Below are 20658 nucleotides of genomic sequence, written 5' to 3' on the forward strand. Positions count from 1 at the left end.
GAGCGATACGCTCCACGCTTGGGCTTGAAGCGAATGGCGGTGGTTTAAATAAAAAAAAAGTGCTCCTGCCTCTGTGAAAATGCCTCCGTCGGTTTGGCGCGGCTTTTCAGCCACCCATGCTTTACGTTCAACCATCAGAAGATAAACACTGGAAAGACCTCCGGACTAGAACGAACGGGAAATTTTCTGTTTGCGTGCAAAAAAAAAAAAATCTAAGGCAAACACATTGAATGTTACCTGTCTTTTAGGGAGATGTCATACACCGAATGAACTCAGGGTTCAGATGTCTGCGCGATGTAAGGATCGACGGGTTGTTAGACTGCGCTTGAGGTGCCATAGCGAACCTGTGGATCACATCGAGATGCACGATTATATGAGGAGCACTGTTTAGATTCGAGCCGAGCTTGCGCAGTGAATGCTGAACGAGACATCTCTGGATTGTACGCATCGGCTTAGAAAGTGTGTGATGATAATGAAAGTTTGCGACAGGCACTTATTTCTCTGTCAAGTCCAAATGCGTGCGTTTTTAAACGGCGGTGTGCCCATCGATTCCGCTTAGCTTTCTTAAGCAACCTCGCAAGGGTGCTCACATTCCATTTGTAACGTTTACGTAAAGTTAGAATGAACGGCTGTTTTTTAGTATTTTTTTATTAAGCTTTTCTTTTTCGCAAACACCTGAGTGATTATATGTGATCCAGGGACTGCATGGGTGGTTACGTTTATTGTTAGAAGTCAATGTGGATGATTTGTTAAGTGCATATGATAGCACGCTATAAAAACAAGGAAACGCTGTCTCAGGATCACCTGCTGGCATTACTGGCGACCAGTCAGCGCTACCGACATGGTTCAGAACTGGCGGAATGTCAGTCGTCCCTTGTTGGATGGAGGACAAGTGTAGTTTTGGATCAAGTTAATTTTTACAAAGAGGGGGCAGGGATCCTTAATCAGAGATTTAATGATGCCTGCATCTAGAAATGGATAATGTTAGATTCGCGTGATCTATGAGTCAGCCTTGTCTGGGAGAGCGACATCTAGACGGGCACGTTATGAGGCATTCAAACCCATGTCCATTGAGGCAGTTAGTATATTCAGTAGGGGTGGAATTACGAGTATCAAGAATATTAGCATTAGCATTCCCCCTAATAATGACATATTTCCGTTCAGCAGATAATGATTCAAATGTTTTTGAAAGTGCCTGACACGAATCAGTAGCCGATGATGAGGGTGAGCTATACCAGGTGTCCCAGCTAAATGTAACCAAGCTTTTAAAAAACACGAGATGTCCTAGCCGTCTGAAACCAAATGTGGGTTGTTCAGAGTAGCGTGACCTAGTCTGCAGTATTTTTTTCGTTCTTCAAGGTTGACTAATAGTTAAGCTTAATTAACTAACTTTTTAATTATTGACTTCAGGAACAAAGTGTCAATGGAAAAGTTGTATATCGCTTTGAGAAACAGCTTACTGAGACATTTGCAGCAAAGTAATATTTACGTAAAGTTGTTTTTTTTACCGGCCTTTAACCATAACCCACACAATAAGAAAAAGCTTCCACATGACAACTGTGCCACTTCAACGTCCCAAGACGCACCTTAAAGAATAAAATCCATTTTTTCTGAAGTCATCTCCTCGATGAGACTTTGGGTGCACATTGGGGCAGAGAAGTGAGCGAGCAGCTGGTCACGTGACAACTTTCTTTTAAGGCCAATAAATGAAGCTACGTAAATCGTAACTTGACGGAAACAGCACTACTAGCGGTTTTTCGAGGTGATCTAAAACTTTTGCTTTGACACTTTCTTCCTGAAGTTAATAATTAAAAAGTTAGCTAATTAAGCTTAACTAATTAATTAACATTGAAGAGCGAAAAAATACTCAAGACTAGGCCACGCGACTATGAACAACCCTGAGTTGGTTTCACTGAACTAGGACACTTCGCCTTTTTTAAAAGTTTGGTTACATTTAGCTGGGACACCCGGTATATGCAACCAATATTTAGGCCTATGTCGTCTTGAAAACGACATGATTCATTGAGCTCTACCCACATCGATTCGCAGTTATGAACATTTAAAAATGAATCAATTCGTCTGTAATGCTGTAGGTGAGACGAACTGAAGATGGTCGCACCTCCGTGATTGCATATAGGGCGATAATGATACTGATATGCATAAGAAGGTAATGAATATAAACCTTTGTCGCTACCGCTAAGCCAGACCTCACTTGTGCAGATGACTAAAACTTTGTGCTGGATGCATGATAATAGGTTAGTCAAATTATCGGAATGTTTTGACGAGTTCCGCGCATTGAAATGCATGATTGATAAGCAAGGTAGGCACGTAGTTCTGAAGGTAAAAATACGAAGCCATTATGGAAAGATTAAAATATATGCATGCGAAAGGACGGCATATGCTGAAGTGTTAGCCGACAGGTCGGCCTCGGAGGGGACGCGGAAGACCCAGCTGTCATCAGAATTCTACGCTTTAATTTTTCAGCCTTCGGTCCAGAGGAACGGCCATTGTTTTTTTTTATTCGAGGTTAATGCCTTGGCAAAGAGAGTTTGCTATCTGGGGTGAGATGTTCATTTACATAGAAAAGCATTTCCTGCCCTAACAGTTTGAGGTCACTCGTGCTCAGCAGGGCTCTGCGGGCCTTTCTGATGAATTCGCTTTGCTTGGAGCGGGAGCAGAAACTCGCGATGATATTCGGGTGTCCAGATTATCAGGGACCCGGTGAATGACGTCAACATAAGCGGCCGGCAGAGGGCAGTCGAATTTTTCTGCAGTTGGGGCTAGAATGGAGGAACAGCCTCGCTTTTTGTTTGGGTGGGGGACTCATTTAATGTCCACATTATTCGCACACGAGATCGCGGTCACCATTTTCGCTTGCACGGACCTTCTTAATGCTAACGCATCAATAATGTTGTAGTGAAGGGGAAAACCTATAGGAACAGGAAGCCTCATCTTCGAGGCGCTGAAATCGATATGGGTAGCGGTAAAAGCGGGCGCGCGGCAGCGATTCCATCGCGAGCACACATTTTAGATAGCTTTCGATGGCAGACTCCTTTTCAACGCACGAGTACTCTGGCCGTAACGGCGCTAACGTACAGTACGGTTCATTGTTAAAGGGAACAGGCGATCGCGTGCCCTCCGCGCTTCACGAAGCCCTGCCGCCCAGATGCGGCGAGAATAGGCGGCGTCAGGTGCATGCGCAGAATGACCAGCCGTCATGCTTACTGCGCATGCGTCTTGTGCCGACAATTCTCACAAGTTCTCGGCGGCACCGCTCCGCGAAGTGCGGAGGTCGCGCGATCGCATGTTCCCTTTAACAGTGGACCGTACTGTACATCAACGACAGTCTGAACGCCAGCTATGTTGTACGTGGTCTGCTCGGCCCGCTGTCATGAGGCAGTGGCGACCTAGGTCACCTTCAACTTCGGTATAACGCGGTTCAGCTGTACTCTCAATACAGCGAAAGTTTCGGATTTCGCACACTTTCCTGAAAGCGCGAAGAGCATTTTTACAGTAAAAAATTATCGCAATGATGATTACCTTATCTGTAGTTTTTCTTGACATTCTGCAACTTTTTAATTAAAGCTTCGTTGTAAACTAACTAAACAAATTATTGTGATACAAGCATCCTCCTCGCTCTAGGCGACCACCAAGGATGCTCTTTCACTTTTATTCCCTTTGTTTACTGTACTTAAAAAATTATACCTTTCGTTCAGGTTAGCAGGAACACCATGCATGACTTTTTCCATCCGAGTCTCCGAAATTCTCGCGTTGATATTAGGTACCGCGTGCCGCACCGTGAGCGAGCTTGAATCTAACACGGGAGATTCTATGCACCTATGCGGGCTGGGTGGCGTCGCGCAAGTAGCCATGGTCGCAGAGAGAGAGAGAGAGAAAAGTCGTTTAATGAAAAAGCACAGAATTTAGCCCCCGTCTAAAAATCGCTGGCATGCTTATCTGCTCGGAGCTGACACTGTAGTCCGGAGAGCCATGGTTAATTTTCTGCTCTTCCGACTGGGGGTACTTGCCCTGTGGTGCTCATGATCGGTTCAGTTAGAGTAAAGGGCCCACAGTGATTTGCTTTTCTGCAGCCTTGAAACAAAGAAAGATATCATCCACTTCTGCTTACACCTTTGAAGCACTGCTCCGTGGCAGTGGTGAGCCCCTCTTCAAACTTTTCTGTCTATTTTGTTTTTTTTTTGTAGTGGGCCCCGTATCAAGAGGTACTACGAAGTTTTGCCTTTATATTATGTAGCAGACTCCATTATGTAACAGATTGGAGGCCATCGACCGAAGCCCACTGCTACCTCACTTCCAGTCCAGTGGGTGGTTTTCTTGCCATAGCACAGATGTCCAGGGCAAAGTAAACTTTCAGGCGGTAGTAAGAGCGTGAACAAGAAAACGCGGCATTTGGTCTTGCCAATTGGCAGAGATTCATCGTCCTGGAAATACTAAAGAAAACATTGGCAGTGGTTTAGCTCTGGCTAAACCTGGAGGATTGCGAAAGCAACGAGGAGAGAGAGAGAAGCGATGGAAAGCGCGCGGCAGCGTCGGCGGCTCCGGCACGCTAGCTATGCGCCGCTACTGCGCATGCGCAACTGGATAGCGCAGCGGCGGCACCTCTGAGTCACCCGCGCAGCGACGGCGGCGGCGCGCCAGCTGTGCGGCGTGTGACGTCACTGCTCCTCGCGCATGCGCAGTATGGCCTTTCGTCAGCTCCGCGAAATGGCTCGGCGACTCGCGTAGCGTAGTATTGCTTTCGCAACAAAAGGGACAGCAAATAAACAACACTGAGGGCTAAGTTTCTTCCACAGGGGGGGGGGTCTCGCGTCTTCAGCGGCCGACGCTCTGGCGGCGGATAGGTGGCAAAAATTTGAAAACATGAGAACATTGGCAACTGCATTTCCATTTCCTCCACGCCCCTTAACTGTAGCGGCGATAGTGGAAAGGTGGGGAACGCGAAGGCATGCTCTGTGTGTTATTGAGCTCGCTGAGTGAAATGCCATTCGATACTTAAGCGGACTTGCTAAGAATGACGTCTTAAACTGGCCGGAAATATTTGAGGAAGACGAGAACATGGAAGGGATGTCGGCAATTAAAGACACCGCCTGGTAAAAACTCTGCCAAAAACCTCGCATACCACGGGCTCTGACCCGAGTTCTTGCTTTAGACTTGCAAAAATGTAACTTTCGGTGAGTTTGTGTAAGTCGCACGTGCACCAACTGTGAATAATGTAAACAAATGTGCAGTTTGAATAAAGCTTTATTTATATTTTTTTTCAGCGCAAGGCGCCACTGAGTTAACGAACTCCCACGGAACCGCCGTCATGACGAAGCAGGGAACCGTCCCTGAAAGGTGAAGGGAGGGAAAAGAGAGAGAAAGAAAAAAAAATTGTGTGAACGCGTCATTAAAAGCCCTTCCCTCTACCACATAATGCAGTTCCATCCGCACAGAGTATGATACTTGCACTTAAAAATAAAATATGTGATGAAAAAGACATTTCGTCGCTTGTTTACAGCCGAACAGAAGACTTCGTTACTTACGGCGACGAGTCGGTGTAGCGGAAGAGGCGAGAAAAAAGTTAAAGTTCACTATGAAGGACTGTGACGGGGGACAAGCAAACATACAATGTACTGGCTGCAATGTCGCTCGAGAAATTACGGCGCGCGCCACTGACAACCACACACCAATTGCCTACAGTCGGATACAACTCAAGAACGCAGCGAAAATGCCCCTCAAAGGAGGCCCTCGAGCCAATGGCGTCGATCGACTGTCATGACTTTATGGTAAGCCGCCTTGCCCCTCCTAGTGTGACAAAGTGGGAGACTGACCAAGAAGATTAACCACAGGTTAACCGGATTAACGATGACGTCATGAAAATAAGTCGATGCCATTGGAGGTGCTCCTTTGAGGGACATTCTCCGCTGCATTCTTGAGTTGCATTAGATTGCAAGTGACTTTGAGCGTTCAGATTTTGGAAGAAAATTCAGCGCTACAAGTTGCCGGGTTCCCGAAGATAAGTTTCCGGACTTGTTAGTTTTACATGCTTGCTTCCCCTACTGTGCATTAAAAAGAGAGAGAGAGACGGACAGATGGTGGAAGACGGCACAGATGCGTACACTACCAGGGATTCGGAGCAAGCGTCCAGCTCCCTTGACTGCCGCCACGGGGGGCATTGGCTTTATTAAAAATAGCGCTGGCATTATCCGTGACGTAAGAAAAACAGGGAATGACCGAGTGGTTGCCACTGAAGCGCTATAGGCCGCTAGGCTAAGCGGCACTGGCTGGGCGCTGTCCCGAATTCTTGGCAATGGATGCATCGTCTTCCACATTTAGTACGCGTTCATTTTTTCGCGGGCGGCTGCGGAATTGAACTGTGTCCCTACACATCAAGGCAGTAGTACGAGTGCGCGATAAACTAAAACAGTGGATAAAATAATTGCTCTCGTTGCAGGGCAACGTTTCCGCTTGTTGCATAAATCGCGATATTTAGCTAGAGCTGGCGTAAACGTTGCAATTTTTTAAGCTCTCTGATCTTTTACCCTTTCGCTTAATCTTGTCCTTCACGGAAGGGCCAGATGTCCACCCACTGGATGACTACTAGCGCGCCTTTCTTAATCACTGCTTAACCCCTACAAAGGCGTGCACAGTTGTTTTTAAAGTAGCTAGTGACGCTGAAACGCGGACAAATCTGTCGACACGGCTGCTAACGACAGTGTGAGGCATTAAATGCTTTCGACTTAAAAATGTCGTCGCTGTCCTAGTGCGCTGTAACCGTTAACTGGCGGTTCTCGTGCCGGCCACTTAGGATGCTATCCAGGTGTGCTCAGGTGTGGACGCGGTGCAGCTGCCCTTGTCACTTCTACGTCCTCGCCTGACAGCGGAAATCCTGGGAGTTTTGCGTGTAGTTGGTCGCGAAATGCGGGGTCGCGTGGAATTTCGCAGTGGTCGCCATGTGGTGGTAATCAGTCGATAACCAGGACTGCTGGAGTCAGCAGAGACGCTTCTACGACTATCCCTTTGGTTGCGCGTGCAGTGTACGGTATGTTGTCGTTAAAGTCAAGCATTTCAGGTGTCCGAGAGCGGGGCTACGTTACGGCATTTGCGAACGATGACGTGAGTGCGTTTACATTTCGCATTAGTTGCAGCGTCACGCTTATGGCACTACGGGGAATGTTGACGACGTGATATACTAGATATAAGACCTACCATTGCTATCGCATGCGGATGATTTACGGCTCTGTTCCAGAGGCCGTGCACTTTCCCAGTGACGCTATAGAGCTTGCGAGTGTGTTGTTTTATGCAAGAGCGATTCGCCGCAAAGGAAACATGCCTCCAACTTCACAAAGGAGGCGTTTATTGACGGCGTCCTCCAGCGATGTACAGAAACAGTCACCTCGTACCGGGGGTGCGCTAGGAGCAAGCTACGCAGCGCGCACGAAGCGACAAGTGCAATGCGCGCTGCTGCAGGAGAATGTCCCCGCGGCATTGCTGTGGCTACCTCGCGGCAACCGTTGGGCCGTTCGCGAGAGAGGGTGGGCGATCAACGGAAGGTACGCCTGTCGGAGGCTGCTGGAGACAGGCTCGAGCCGCTGTAGGTCACAGGACCCCGTGCTGGTGAGCTCGAGTATGCACTGGTCCGAACGTCAAAAGCCGGCGAACAAGACAGTAACGTACGCACCTTAGGCTGTCTGGGAGGAGTCTATCCCTGGGCTCCGCTCGGACGGTCACGCTGCGCGGGGCCGCCAAAGCGAGTCCCCAATTCCCACCAGAAGATACCAATGGCAAAAGCCACTGGGAATCCTGGGCGGAGCTGTGGCCGAATTACAGCGATTAGTCACCCAGCCACCACTCCGTCTCCTGAGGCGGAAGAAAGAGAGAGAGAACAACGCGGGACGTACGTCGGTAACAGCCGCGCAAAGGCAACGCGGAAAGCCAGGGTTCCCACACGGCCGCAAGTCATCACGTGGCCAGCGTGAATCACGTGACCATCGTAGGTAGCACGGCGACAGCTTTCGCCAAATTTTGCGCAACTCTGCAAAGCGTAGATACTTGGCATATTTTTTAAAATCCTTCAAGTCTAATTTTTAACACTTTATATCTTCCAGCACGGCAGCAACGCCAGGATGAGAGGCCAAAAAAAAAGTGCACCGTCAGTAAAAACTCTTCCAGAGCTAGAAGGAAACGAAGAGCAAAACAATCAGACAACGATTACTGCTCTCGGTAACGCGATCTTTCAGCGCAGCTGCTGCATGCGGCACTCAGTGCCGAACGGAAGCGGCTCTGGGTTTCGGCTTGGGCTGCGCGCACAGCGATCTGTCGCCGCTGATTCTCGCCTCGGGCGAAATGAAATGCGGCGCGTTAGCGCTGCCTCCGCCGGCGGAGGGGGCGCGCGCATCGAGGCACCCTACGGCGCGCGCAACTCTGGCGCCATCTCTTAACGGGTCTCCGCCGCGGAGTCCATCTTCAGGCTGCCCTTCGTACCCTCGTTCTCCGCTTTCCTCCTCGCACTCTGCCTCCACTCAACGCCACCTAGAAGAATTCTACCTCCACTACGCACTTCTTTAACCCCTTTTTCTTTCACTTCCTCCTTTACCCTGCCCGTACGGCGCGGTTGAGGTGTCCTCCGAGATGTGAGACAGTTATTGCGCCATTTCCTTTCCACAAAAACCATTAGCTGTTAATATCGCCGTGTTCTGATCCGCTGCGCTGCGCGTTCGCTCTTTCATCTTCCGTTGCGCTCATTCGCCCTGCTGGTTACGCCAAGGCCGACCACCAGGGACACCGCGCCGCACACGAACGGGCGCGTAGGAACCTCGCCCTAAAAGATGTTACGAGCTGGTACTTAGGGGTTTAACGGCCCGAAGCAACACGTGAACTGTGCGGGACGCCGTACTGGAGGACTCCGCACTGTTGAAGTTCTTTAAAATGCACTGACATCGCACTGCACACAGGCTTTCCTGCATTTCGTCTCCACTGAAATGCGGCCGCCGCAGCCAGGATTCGGTTTCGCGACCTTGGGCTCAAGCAGCCGAAAGCCTCAGCCGCTGCGGTGGCTGAGCAGCGAGAAAACATATTTAAGAATAAAACGACATAACCAGTGTTATGTTATTCTGGCAAAACGCTCGACATCGGCGCAGATTTTCCTGAACAGTGTCTCGCACTAAGTTGCCGTACTAGGAAAATATTTTAACGGTCGCTCTAGTTTCACCTCGGCGTTATAACAATCCCATTTCTGCGGCTTCAGAAGATTCGCATGTGCTGTCACGTTGACTGTAAAGATGGGCATTTACACGGGAGTATGCCAAGACGCTGGATGAGTGAGCAGTGGGTCTCGGCTCTCCGCTCGGCGTATGCATCACTGCAAATGGAGGCTGTCCAAGGACGCCACCGTGCAAGAGCCGAGGCACTCCGCGCCTCGACCGCTTGCAGAGCGAGCGCCGGAAGCAACGTCCGGAGGGGCGCAGCCTTTCTTTCCGGCTCGCGCGCACCTTCGGATGTCATTTAACGCGGCGAGGTAGGGCGTGCAGCCAACGCGAGATAGAAAAAGAAAGAGAAACGGGCAGAACAAAAAGAAGAAGTATCGTGACGTCAGCGTAGGAGGCCGATCTTAGCTTGAAGACGCTCCCTGGGCTACCCGCAAATGGTGCCACTGAATGAACGCGTGCACGGGCAGGGTGCTTACGCTATGCGGGCCCATGCGCGCAGTGGAGAGATAAATACAGACCGGCTGAAAGCCTTTTAGTGATGCACCGTGGTTCGGTGCGCCACCTACTAGATCTTCACCGGTAACTTTTCACGTGTTGAGCGAGTGCCGGTGAAAGCAAACGGGTTTCAGGGGCACTGGTGCGGTCGTTGCCTGTAATGGCAGTGACGGATAGGGGAGTGTTAACATCATCATCATCATCATCATCATCATAATCATCATCATTTATTGTCCCTTAAAGGCCCCTGTCGGGGTATTACATAAGGGGGGAGCGTATACACGGCTGATGTAAAAAACAAAGGTCACAAAAATATAACAATGCAATATAGAAACTAAAGGAGAAGCAAAGAAGGCGATAGTTAAAACGGTGCAGGTAAAAAATGCCTTTAGGCCACAAGCACCACACACGTCGGCGAAAGGTTAGGGCAGCAAAACTCAATACAGGAAAAAGGATTTCATATAAACACAAATCGAAGAAAAAAAGACATGTCAACCCAGGTGATCTAACAACATCGCCTTAAACCTTGTCGCATCGTGCACATTTGTTAGTGAGTCGGGCAGAAGGTTCCATTCTTCAATTGCGGTCGGAAAGAAGGACTTGTTAAAAGCATTGGTGGAGCCATGAAGTCGTTGGACGCCATTTGAATTAAAAAGGCGACGCTATGTACGAAAGGGAGGAGATATAAGGGAACCACAGAGATAGGGGAAATTGAAGTATAACTTATGGAAGAAACAGAGGCGCGCAACTTTTCGTCTGAGAGCTAAGAAAGTGAGGTCAAGTGATGATTTAATGGAGCTTACGCTGGAATGAAAGTCGTATGTTGACGATATGAAGCGTGCTGCACGGTTCTGGACGGCTTCAAGCATGTTAATTAGGTAGGACTGATGAGGACTCCAGATCGCGGATGCATACTCCAGCCTACTGCGGACAAAAGTTTCATATGCCACTTTACGTATGTTAGCGGGGGAAGAGGGAAGTGATCTTCTAATAAAACCAAGCGTACGTGAAGCGTCGGCCGTGATTTTTGTAATATGATCAACCCAGGTTAATTTGCTATTGATTGTGATGCCAAGGTAACGATAAGATTCTACTTGCAATAGGTCCTCAGAAAATAAAGAGGAAGGATAAGTTAAATTGGAGTGTTTCCGAGAAATTTGCATAAAACTGCACTTCCTAATATTCAGTTCCATCATCCACAAAGAGCACCAATTTTCGATGAGCTTCAGATCGTTTTGGAGGCCAGCTTGATCGTGTTTAGTATTTATACGCCGGTAGATAATGCCATCATCCGCGAAAAGACGGATGGTGGATGAGATGTTGTGTGGGAGGTCGTTAATAAATATTAAGAAGAGAAGCGGACCCAGCACAGACCCCTGTGGTACTCCGGAGGAGACGGAAGTAGAATTTGACGGAAGTCCGCCTATTACGGTGAACTGAGAGCGAGCTGTGAGAAAATTGTGAATCCAGTCTACAACTAGTGGGTGAAGGTGAAGACCTGAAAGTTTGAACATAAGACGTTGATGTGGGACACGGTCAAATGCTTTGGAAAAATCAAGATAGATGACATCGGTATGGAACAAAGAATCAAGGTTTAAGTGAAGGTCCATGGTAAACTCAAATAACTGTGATTCACATGATTAGCCATGACGAAAGCCATGCTGATTTTTGAAGAAAAAGGAGTTGGAATTCAGGTGGGATGTAATATGCGAGTATATAATATGCTCAAGAAATTTACATGGTATGCAAGTTAATGAAATAGGACGATAACTGGACGGGTCGCTCCGGCTGCCAGCCTTGAACACAAAAACGACTTCGTTAATTTTCCAGTCACTAGGTATGGAACTGTTCGCAAGAGATTGATCAAAGATTATTTTTAGAAAATGAGAACATACATTTTTTGTAGCTTTTAATATCTTGGCAGTGACGTTGTCAGGCCCGGCAGCACTGGATAAGTTTAGTTTGTCTATCATAGCACAAATGCCAGCAGTATATAGTGATGTTGATAGGGGCCATCGCAGAAAAGTTAAAAAAAATCTTGGTGTGATGTATTTCAGGCAGGTTCATGTGTGAAGACTGATGTAAAATAAGAGTTCATGACGTCAGGTCGAAGTTCTGGAGGCACCTGTGAACCATCTGGATATAAAAGGGTAATGCAATGAGTGTTGCCTGATTTGGGTGATAACATCCGCCAGAATTTCTTTGGGTTTGTTAGTAGAATGCCATACAAATCATTGTGGAAAAACTTTCTTTTTGTACACCTTAGGAGACGCGTGTAATCCTGTAGGCACGAGAAATATTTCTTCCATTTATAAGCCAGTGCAGTTCTTTTAGCTTTACGAAAAAGACGCTTTTTCTTTTGAGAAAGCCTCCTTAATTAAGGAGTTAGAGTACCAGGGCTTGTTGGAGTCGCCGCGAATGCATATCAGCGGAACATAGGTTTCGACCAGATTTGAAAGTTTATTTTTGAAAGTTAGCCAGTTTTCTTCGACAGACCTATTAGATGCGGACTGCTTGAAATGATGAAAAAAGTTCTCAAGCTCTGAGTTGATATGGGCGAAGTCTCCCTTTTTATAATCGCGAATGAACTTAACAGAGCGCTGCCGTTGGGGAAACGGGAGTGATAGGTTGAAAATAACTGTGTTGTGGTCACTGAAATTGTCAGTGCTCGGTATGGATTGGATGAGTTCGGGGCTAGACGTAAAGACAAAGTCAAGGGTGTTACTGCCACGTGTAGGGAAGTTTACTGCTTGGTTGAGGTTGAATGTCATGACAACGTCAAGGAAATCTTTCGATTGACGAGAAGATGTGCTCAAGTTCCCCCAATCAATGTCAGGGAAATTAAAGTCACCGCAAAGGATGTAATTGGCTTTAGGAAAACGAGTATTAAGATCGAGCAGAACCGAGTAGATATCGGTAATAAAGGAACTGTCACTGTCAGGAGAGCGATAACATGCAATAACTATGCATGTGCTTGTGGAAAGGGTAATTCTGACACAAATAATTTCCTGGCAAGAATGAGTCGTGAGAAGAGAAGAATTAAGACTGGTTTTAATAAAGGGTAAAAGACCCCCACCCCTGCGTGAAACCCTATCACGTCTGTAGATGAAAAACGGTTTATTGTTGTCAAGCAGTTCCTCATCTGAGATATTATCGGAGAGCCACGATTCTGTAAATATGGCAATATCGGTGTCGTGATCGTCAAGAAAGGCTTCCACTGACTCTCTCTTCGGAAGATAGCTACGAATGTTTGCTAAAACAAAAGCCGTAGTTTCATAAACATGTGAACATGACGGAGGAAAAAGTGGCTGATGGTGGGAGGGGAGCCTTGAAATAGACCGCTATGACCGATGCTCTACCACGGAATCTGTATCCGCATCGTAGACAAACTGCTTATCGCCCATGGTCAACTTGTCATATCTTTGTATTTTAAACCACTTTCCTTGCCGAACGCACGAAGTTTCTTTTGAGCTGTACGCACGCGCACTGAAAAATCTTCACGGATTGAAAAGTCAGTTTCTTTGAGCTTAGGGCCAGCAGAAAGGATTTTGCATTTATCTTTAAAATGCGAGAATTTAGCTATTATTGGCCGTTGTTTCCCTTGCTCGATGCGGCCTAAGCGATGCGCTCTTTCAATGTTGGCAGAATCGATTGATGTGCTTAACTTATCTGAGCAGAAAGAAATCACGACCGTTTCAGATTGCTCCCATGTTTCATCCGCCGTATCGGGCAGTCCGAAGAACAGCAGATTATTTCGGCGAAGTCGGTTTTCGGAATCGTCACATTTTTCTTTGAGGATTCGGATTTCAGATGAAAGGCTGTGAATAGCTGGGTTTGAATTAGGCGTTGGACTGACGTCATTGCACTGGCTTGTTGCGACAATTTTTTCGAGAGCATCGACGCGCGATGAGAGGCTACTGACCAAGCTTTGGAAATTCGACTGGGAAGCACGAATCACTGCAGGTTCAGACAGAACGGAATTTTGTGCAAGTTCTAAGGGTGACAAACTTTCAGCAATAGAATCAAGAGACGGAGGAGGACCAGGATTTAACTCGATGTCGCCTGACAGGACAAGAAGCAAGGAGACAAAGTGAGCATTTACGGCGAGGGAAAGTATTCACCGGCACAAAAACGCTTGGCAACGCTTGACCGTGTCTGAGGGTCACGACACCGCTAGAGCGAGTACAAGATGCGCATGGCAAATAACCAACCTGCAGCAAGAAGAAGGGCATTCTAGTGACCATGCTCGTAGCGGTGCGGTGATCCAAGTGGCCCGTGAAGGGTGGGTGCCTTTGTAGTAATGCTCCCGCGCAGATAGTGGCGTGGGGTTGCCAGGCGAAGATCCGGTCAAGAGCTGGAAAAGGCGATGACGGTCGAACGATGCTTTCATGCTGATTCCAGCCGGGCTCTTCGCAAATTCCCGCATCATTGGTGACGTTGCAGCCAAGGCAGGATAAGATCGGCGAGGGTTGCGTCAGCAGGAAAGCCTGCAGCAAGAAGAAGGGCATTCTAGTGACCATGCTCGTAGCGGTGCCGTGCCGTAATGGAGTCTCCCACTTTAGGCGCTTCGTGACGTAAGAAAAGGAAGGAAGAACAATGAGAGATGACATCAAATACAAGGGGGTAAAATAGTGCGAATTGCCGTGCTTTTCTGCCGTGCGCAAGGCTTCAAATACTGTCCGGCTTTGTGGTGATCCATCGGACAATAATTGTGAGTTACATACTATCAATAAAACCGCACTCGTTGCGCGAGTCGTTATTTCTAGGCGGATCCTATAAAGTGTTGCATGGCAAATGTACTGAAAAGACGTGGACAATGCAGCAGGGAATCATCTCTTCGTGATATGCCGAGATAACGCTGCAAATAGACGGTTGAGGTGTCATGCCTGAGTGCACTTGAATCTGCACAGCTTTTACCTTGCAAACATATGTGCTATAGCAGCAACTGAGATCGCAGTGTAACGTAACATGGCTTGAGGATACCTCTTGTAAATAAGAGTGGGGTCGCGGTATCTTATAGATTTTGCCCTGCAGGTCGAGAATCGGAGGTGTTTACTGCTCGCTCGGGTAATAAGGTGAGGGGATGATTGAGGGGCAACCATACTCAGAAGAGCTGTGCTGCCGTGTGGACGATATTTAGATGGTCAGACGAATGGGGGAATGGTGGTCCAACTGTGTCGTATCGCGAGCGGCCGTGAAAATGCCATGTGTACCGCTAAAAAGACCTTCAGCGCATGATAGTTGGAAGTTGGCATAGGAGGTGTTAAATGAGGAAACGAATCACCACGGGGGGATGCACCCGGTATATACGTGCAGCGAGTCACGAAGTTAATGCTGAAGCAGGTGACCAGCAGCTTCAACTTCCATCCGAAAAGCGTCCGCTGCGCGCCGTGTGGGAATGAGTGAGTGCGCATGCAGGTCAATCCCTGTTCAATGCCGAATGTTTCGTGCACTCAATAACGCCAGCCTCACAGAGTGAACCTTCGCAGATGACGTCACGCCGAGGCACTTGTGTAGCGCACCAGGGTTGATGCCGGTTGCTGGTTAATTCACTGAAGAGAATGGAGGTGCATGCGTTTTGTGCACCGGGCCCCTGGATACAAGAATGAAATTACGGGGTCGCGATATGGTATGCCCGAAGCACATGAAGAATGTCAATATTTCCGAGTTATAACGCATGTCAGGACAAGGACGGAGAACAAACCTGACGTTTGGTTTCGCGGCAGTGTACCATGTATAAATAGTTGTGCCTTTTCCAAATAAAGTCGTTGGAAGTTAGCGCTGTGTGTGTCAATTCTTGTTATCTGCCCTTGTCCTGTGATGCTCTAAAACTGGGAAATATGAACCAACAGGCCCAAGTCTCCACGTAACTGAATGTCAATATCCTGCCGCGAATTACGAGTACAAGGAAGAGAAATGTATATGCATGGCACTGGCCAACGACCGAAAACGTGCGCGACTATTCGTAAAAATGACGCCTTCTCATATGCATCCGGTTTGGTTTAGTTTATTAGGGTTTTACGACCCAAAGCGACTCAGGGTATGATGGACGCCGTAGTTGCAGGGCTCCGGAAATTTCGCCTACCCGGGGTTCTTAAACGTGCACTGGCATGGCACAGTACACGGACCTCTGGAATTTCGCCTCCATCGAAATGTGACCGCCGCGGCCGGAATCTAACCGCGCGTCTTTCGGGTTAGTAGCCGAGCGCCATAACCACTGAGCCACCGCGGCGCTTTCATACATGGAATCGGAGTGACACACACACACACACACACACACACACACACACACACACACACACACACACACACACACACACACACACACACACACACACACACACACACACACACACACACACACACACACACACACACACACGCACACGCACACACACGCACACGCACACACACGCACACACACGCACGCACGCACGCACACAGAGGCTTCATCCCGATTGCGTAACATCGCGGTAGTACGTATACGTTTCCCCACGTGCAGCGCGATAAGCCGTCAGCCGGCTCGCGCCAGGCCTCGCAGGCATCGTTAATTGTGTCTGCTAGATTGTGAAAAGCTACAACTGGCTGCGATGCCCGCGGGTATGCCGCCTCTGCCCGCAAGCTACGGAAAGGGCATCGCTTTTCGTCGCTGATATCAGCGCGCCGAGCCGAAGACGCTCGCCACGTGCAGCCGTGGAACTCCCCGCTCGACGCTCGCCTTCTTTTGCCCTCTCCAACCCTGGACGCGTGTGCAGTCGGCGCCTCTCCTCCTCGCGTATTGGTGGCTTTTGACAGCAGGACTGCGCACGAAGCTGCGATCGGCCGACTGAGAAAGAAAACGCGCTTTTCTGTCTGAAACGCCGCGGAAAAAACCGGACAAGCTTATTCCGGCCGAGACTGGCTTCAGGGTGGCGTCCTTTTCCGGGCACATCAACATTTCACGATTGCAGTTCTTGGTTTCCATTTTGGGATGACACGGAGACACAGACCCACAAAACTTGCTACGCGTATAGTAACCCAGTCGAGTTCCCTGAATTAAAATAAAAAGAATAAGCCCCATCTCATTGTTGCGTCTGTAAATATATGCTGCACTTTGCTGATATTGACACCGGTCGAAACAACATGCACAAATAATTGGGTTTTCTTTTTGCAGACAGTTGAGTTATACTCCCTCACGGTTAGAACTGCGAACCTACGCATCTGAGCGATAATTTAATTCTCAGAAATTGTGAATTGACCCACATAAAAGTAGGCCTGGCTTCACTTGGCAATTCACATTACGTGAGGTAGTGGCTACTGCAAGGAACGCCGAAAATTTTAAATTATACATAAATAATATTCAGAACATTTAACTACTCACTTTTGTTTCTGTATACAGATCATTTCTCCTCAAATAACTCGAAACATAAGAATATATTGGTTGACTTTGCGAGAATGGAGTTCAAGTTGCGTTCCGGGCGGTAGCCTCGTGCATACAGGAGTATTTTCTTTTTATTTCGCAATAAAATTACTTAGTTGGGCTTGCATGACTGACTCCATAACTAATGGAGATACGGCACTAAGTTCACTTGGAAAACTACAACGTTAGAAAGACCATATGGCTCTATTTTCTAGAAAAGTAAGTTAGTTCTCAAAGTTTTTCCGCGCACTGAAATAGGCGCTCTAAACGCTGGAAGCGCCTGAAAAGCGCATGTGTTATATTTGTGCTGACAGACGCCAATTAGGGTGCGCCACCTGTAAATGTGCGCTTCTGTGAGCAGAATATTCAAAGCATGGGCTCATCGCCCAAAAATGTGGACTTTCGTAAGAATTGCTCTCAACTATATAGCTGTGTACACACGAAGGAAGCCAACAGTGACACAAACCAAGGAATACAGGAGATTACTTTTTTAAATTCGAATGTTCGTCAATATATATATATATATATATATATATATATATATATATATATATATATATATATATATATATATATATATATTGACGCTGATGAACACTCTCAAGGTTAAGTTACGTGTAAACATAAATACCCCCGAAAGCAGAAGATTTAACAACCGTCGCCGTAGCTCAGAGGTAGAGCACCGGACGCGTAATTCGGAGGTCGTGGGTTCGGATCCCACCGGCGGCATGTGGTTGTTTTTTCTTCTGCTTTTCTAATCAATTAGCTTTAAGCGATAACATATTCAGTAGTATTCTAAATTGATCAACACCACAGAATAAATACATTAATTAAAAAAAAATCCCCTGTGCCCCTTGGTTTCTGTGGCTGTTGGCTTCTTTCATATTTATAACGAGCCCCTCATTCGCCTTCCCTTGTTTGCTTAATTGCTTAGCGAGGGCCTCGGTTCCAGCAGCCTTGACGCCATAGGAAGCATAAGAGGGTTCTCACGCAGCTTCCACCCTCTCCGTTCGATGACGTTCTACGTCACACCTGCGGTAACTCAGGACGTTCTACGTCCGCCGCTTATGAACGTGGGTGGCGCTGATGAACACTCTCAAGGTTAGGATACTTGTAAACATAAATACCCCCGAAAGCAGAAGATTTAACAACCGTCGCCGTAGCTCAGAGGTAGAGCACCGGACGCGTAATTCGGAGGTCGTGGGTTCGGATCCCACCGGCGGCATGTGGTTGTTTTTTCTTCTGCTTTTCTAATCAATTAGCTTTAAGCGATAACATATTCAGTAGTATTCTAAATTGATCAACACCACAGAATAAATACATTAATTAAAAAAAAAATCCCCTGTGCCACTTGGTTTCCGTGGCTGTTGGCTTCTTTCATATATATATATATATATAGTGCACGTTAAAGAACCCCAGGTGGTCGAAATTTCCGGAGCCCTCCACTACGGCGTCTATCATAGCCTTAGTCGCTTTGGGGAGTTAAACCCCATAAACCAAACCATATATATATATATATATATATATATATATATATATATATATATATATATATATATATATATATATATATATATATATATGTATGTGTTGCGAAATCATAAGGTACTTGACTGCTTACAAGAGTATATAGCGAAGTATACGCTTCGTTAAAGGAAACATATTTATTCGACTCGACGTTTCGATCGGAAGACCGATCTTCTTCAGGAGTGATTTTACTTTGTTAATGCATACCCTTTTATAGGGGTGGGCACAGTACAGGCAAGTGGGAAACACAAAGCACATAGCAGGAAAATACACATCAAAAATTATTAGAGGCAGTGCGACGCACACGGGAATATATATATATATATATATATATATATATATATATATATATATATATATATATATATATACACACACACACCGGGTGTTTCAGTGAACACTTTCAGAAATTTTCAAAAATAGGTTTTTTGGGATAAAGATATAGCTTTTGCGGCATAGTATCACAAGTTCTGGCGGACACCAGGAAACCGGTGAATCGTCTTAAGTACCAAGCTGGTTAAATAATTTTTAATAATTACCTGTTTAATTAGTAGAGTTAGGTGCCTAATTGCAGTTAGATATATGTAGCCGGTCGTTAGTAATAACCATATCAGTTTTTAGAATTTCGAAAACACGATTACCCTCGCCGTTGTAGCTCGACAAAATCTGGCTTCATCTTGCGAAAAATACACTTTCGAAAGCATGCAGGCAAAGCAACCCCTCATGTGCACGTAACTAGTCGAAGGAGTCTCATATATATATATATATACACCGGGTGTCCCAGCTAAATGTAACCAAATTTAAAAAAAAAAGCGAAGTGTCCTAGTCCAGTGAAACCAACTCAGGGTTGTTCATAGCCGCGTGGCCTAGTCTTGAGTATTTTTCTCTCTCTTCAAAGTTAATTAAACAGTTAAGTTTAATAACCTAACTTTTTAATTATTGACTTCACGAAGAAAGTGTCAATGCAAAAGTTCTGGATCACCTCGAAAAACCGCTAGTAGTGCTGTTTCCGTCAAGCTACGATTTGCGTAGCGTCATTTATTGGCCTTAAAAGAAAGTTGTCACGTGACCAGCTGCTCGCTCACTTCTCTGCCCCAATGTGCACCCAAAGTCTGATCGAGGAGAGGCCTTCAGAAAAAATGGATTTCATTCTTTAAGGCGCGTCTTGGGACGTTGAAGTGGCACAGTTGTCATGTGGAAGCTTTTTCTTATTCTGCGGGTTATGGTTAAAGGCTGGTAAAAAAACTACTTGGCGGACACCAGAAAACCGGGGAATCGTTTACTTTACGTAAATATTACTTTGCTGGAAATGTCTTAGTAAGCTGTTTCTCAAAGCGATCTACAAGTTTTTCATTGACACTTCGTTCCTCAGGTCAATAATTAAAAAGTTACTTAATTAAGCTTAACTAATTAGTCCACCTTGAAGAACGAAAAAAATACTGCAGGCTAGGTCAGGCGACTCTGAACAACCCTCATTTGGTTGCAGACGGCTAGGACACCCCGTGTTTTTTAAAAGCTTGGTTACATTTAGCTGGGACACCTGGTATATATATATATATATATATATATATATGCGGGCTCTGTACAAAAGGCCACAAAAATGACGCCATTGGGCATTTCTTGCGACTCTCTTCAGTTTTTTAGTTCACGTATCACCGACGGTGAAGAATTAAGTGAACTAATCTTAGCCAATCGCCTAGTTAATTGTATCGATTAATAACTCTTACGCGCTGCATTAGAGCGCCGGCAGCACTGCTACATGTCGCACTGCAGCATTGGTTGCAAGTATGCGCCACTCCATATTAGAGCTTTGGTGCAGTCTTGCTCAAAAACATACGCGTTTTATCCAAAAAATTAGAACCAGCAGTAGGCAAGAGTGAGCACTTCACTTTTTCTTTCATCAATGCATTTTTTTTGTCGTAGGAAATTTTGTATCCCAAGAAGGTAGCAGCATATTTTCGCCTGCCGCAGCACTTTTTGGCGCGCAATGAAACGTTTATCATATCTCCGAACCAAAGCAGTCAACGG

At 46.6% G+C, this 20658-nt stretch overlaps 1 protein-coding gene across 2 annotated transcripts in view; it reads right to left on the bottom strand.

Moving 5' to 3' along the window:
- Positions 1–5244: 5244 nt before the first annotated feature.
- LOC149353124 (uncharacterized) overlaps positions 5245–20658 on the bottom strand; it is a 117591-nt gene continuing 102177 nt past the window's right edge. The window contains exons 2-4 of one of the 2 annotated variants that reach the window (XR_016290913.1): positions 13916–14191; positions 7682–7860; positions 5245–5348 (exon numbers count right to left, since the gene is read on the bottom strand). The gene's annotated coding sequence lies outside the window, so the exon portion shown is untranslated. The remainder of the gene's footprint in view (positions 5349–7681; positions 7861–13915; positions 14192–20658) is intronic. The other variant, XM_089582318.1, reaches the window with a different exon arrangement.

This window comes from Amblyomma mixtum, chromosome 3, assembly GCF_055824585.1.
Source record: "Amblyomma mixtum isolate Tamu chromosome 3, ASM5582458v1, whole genome shotgun sequence".
NCBI lineage: Eukaryota > Metazoa > Arthropoda > Arachnida > Ixodida > Ixodidae > Amblyomma > Amblyomma mixtum.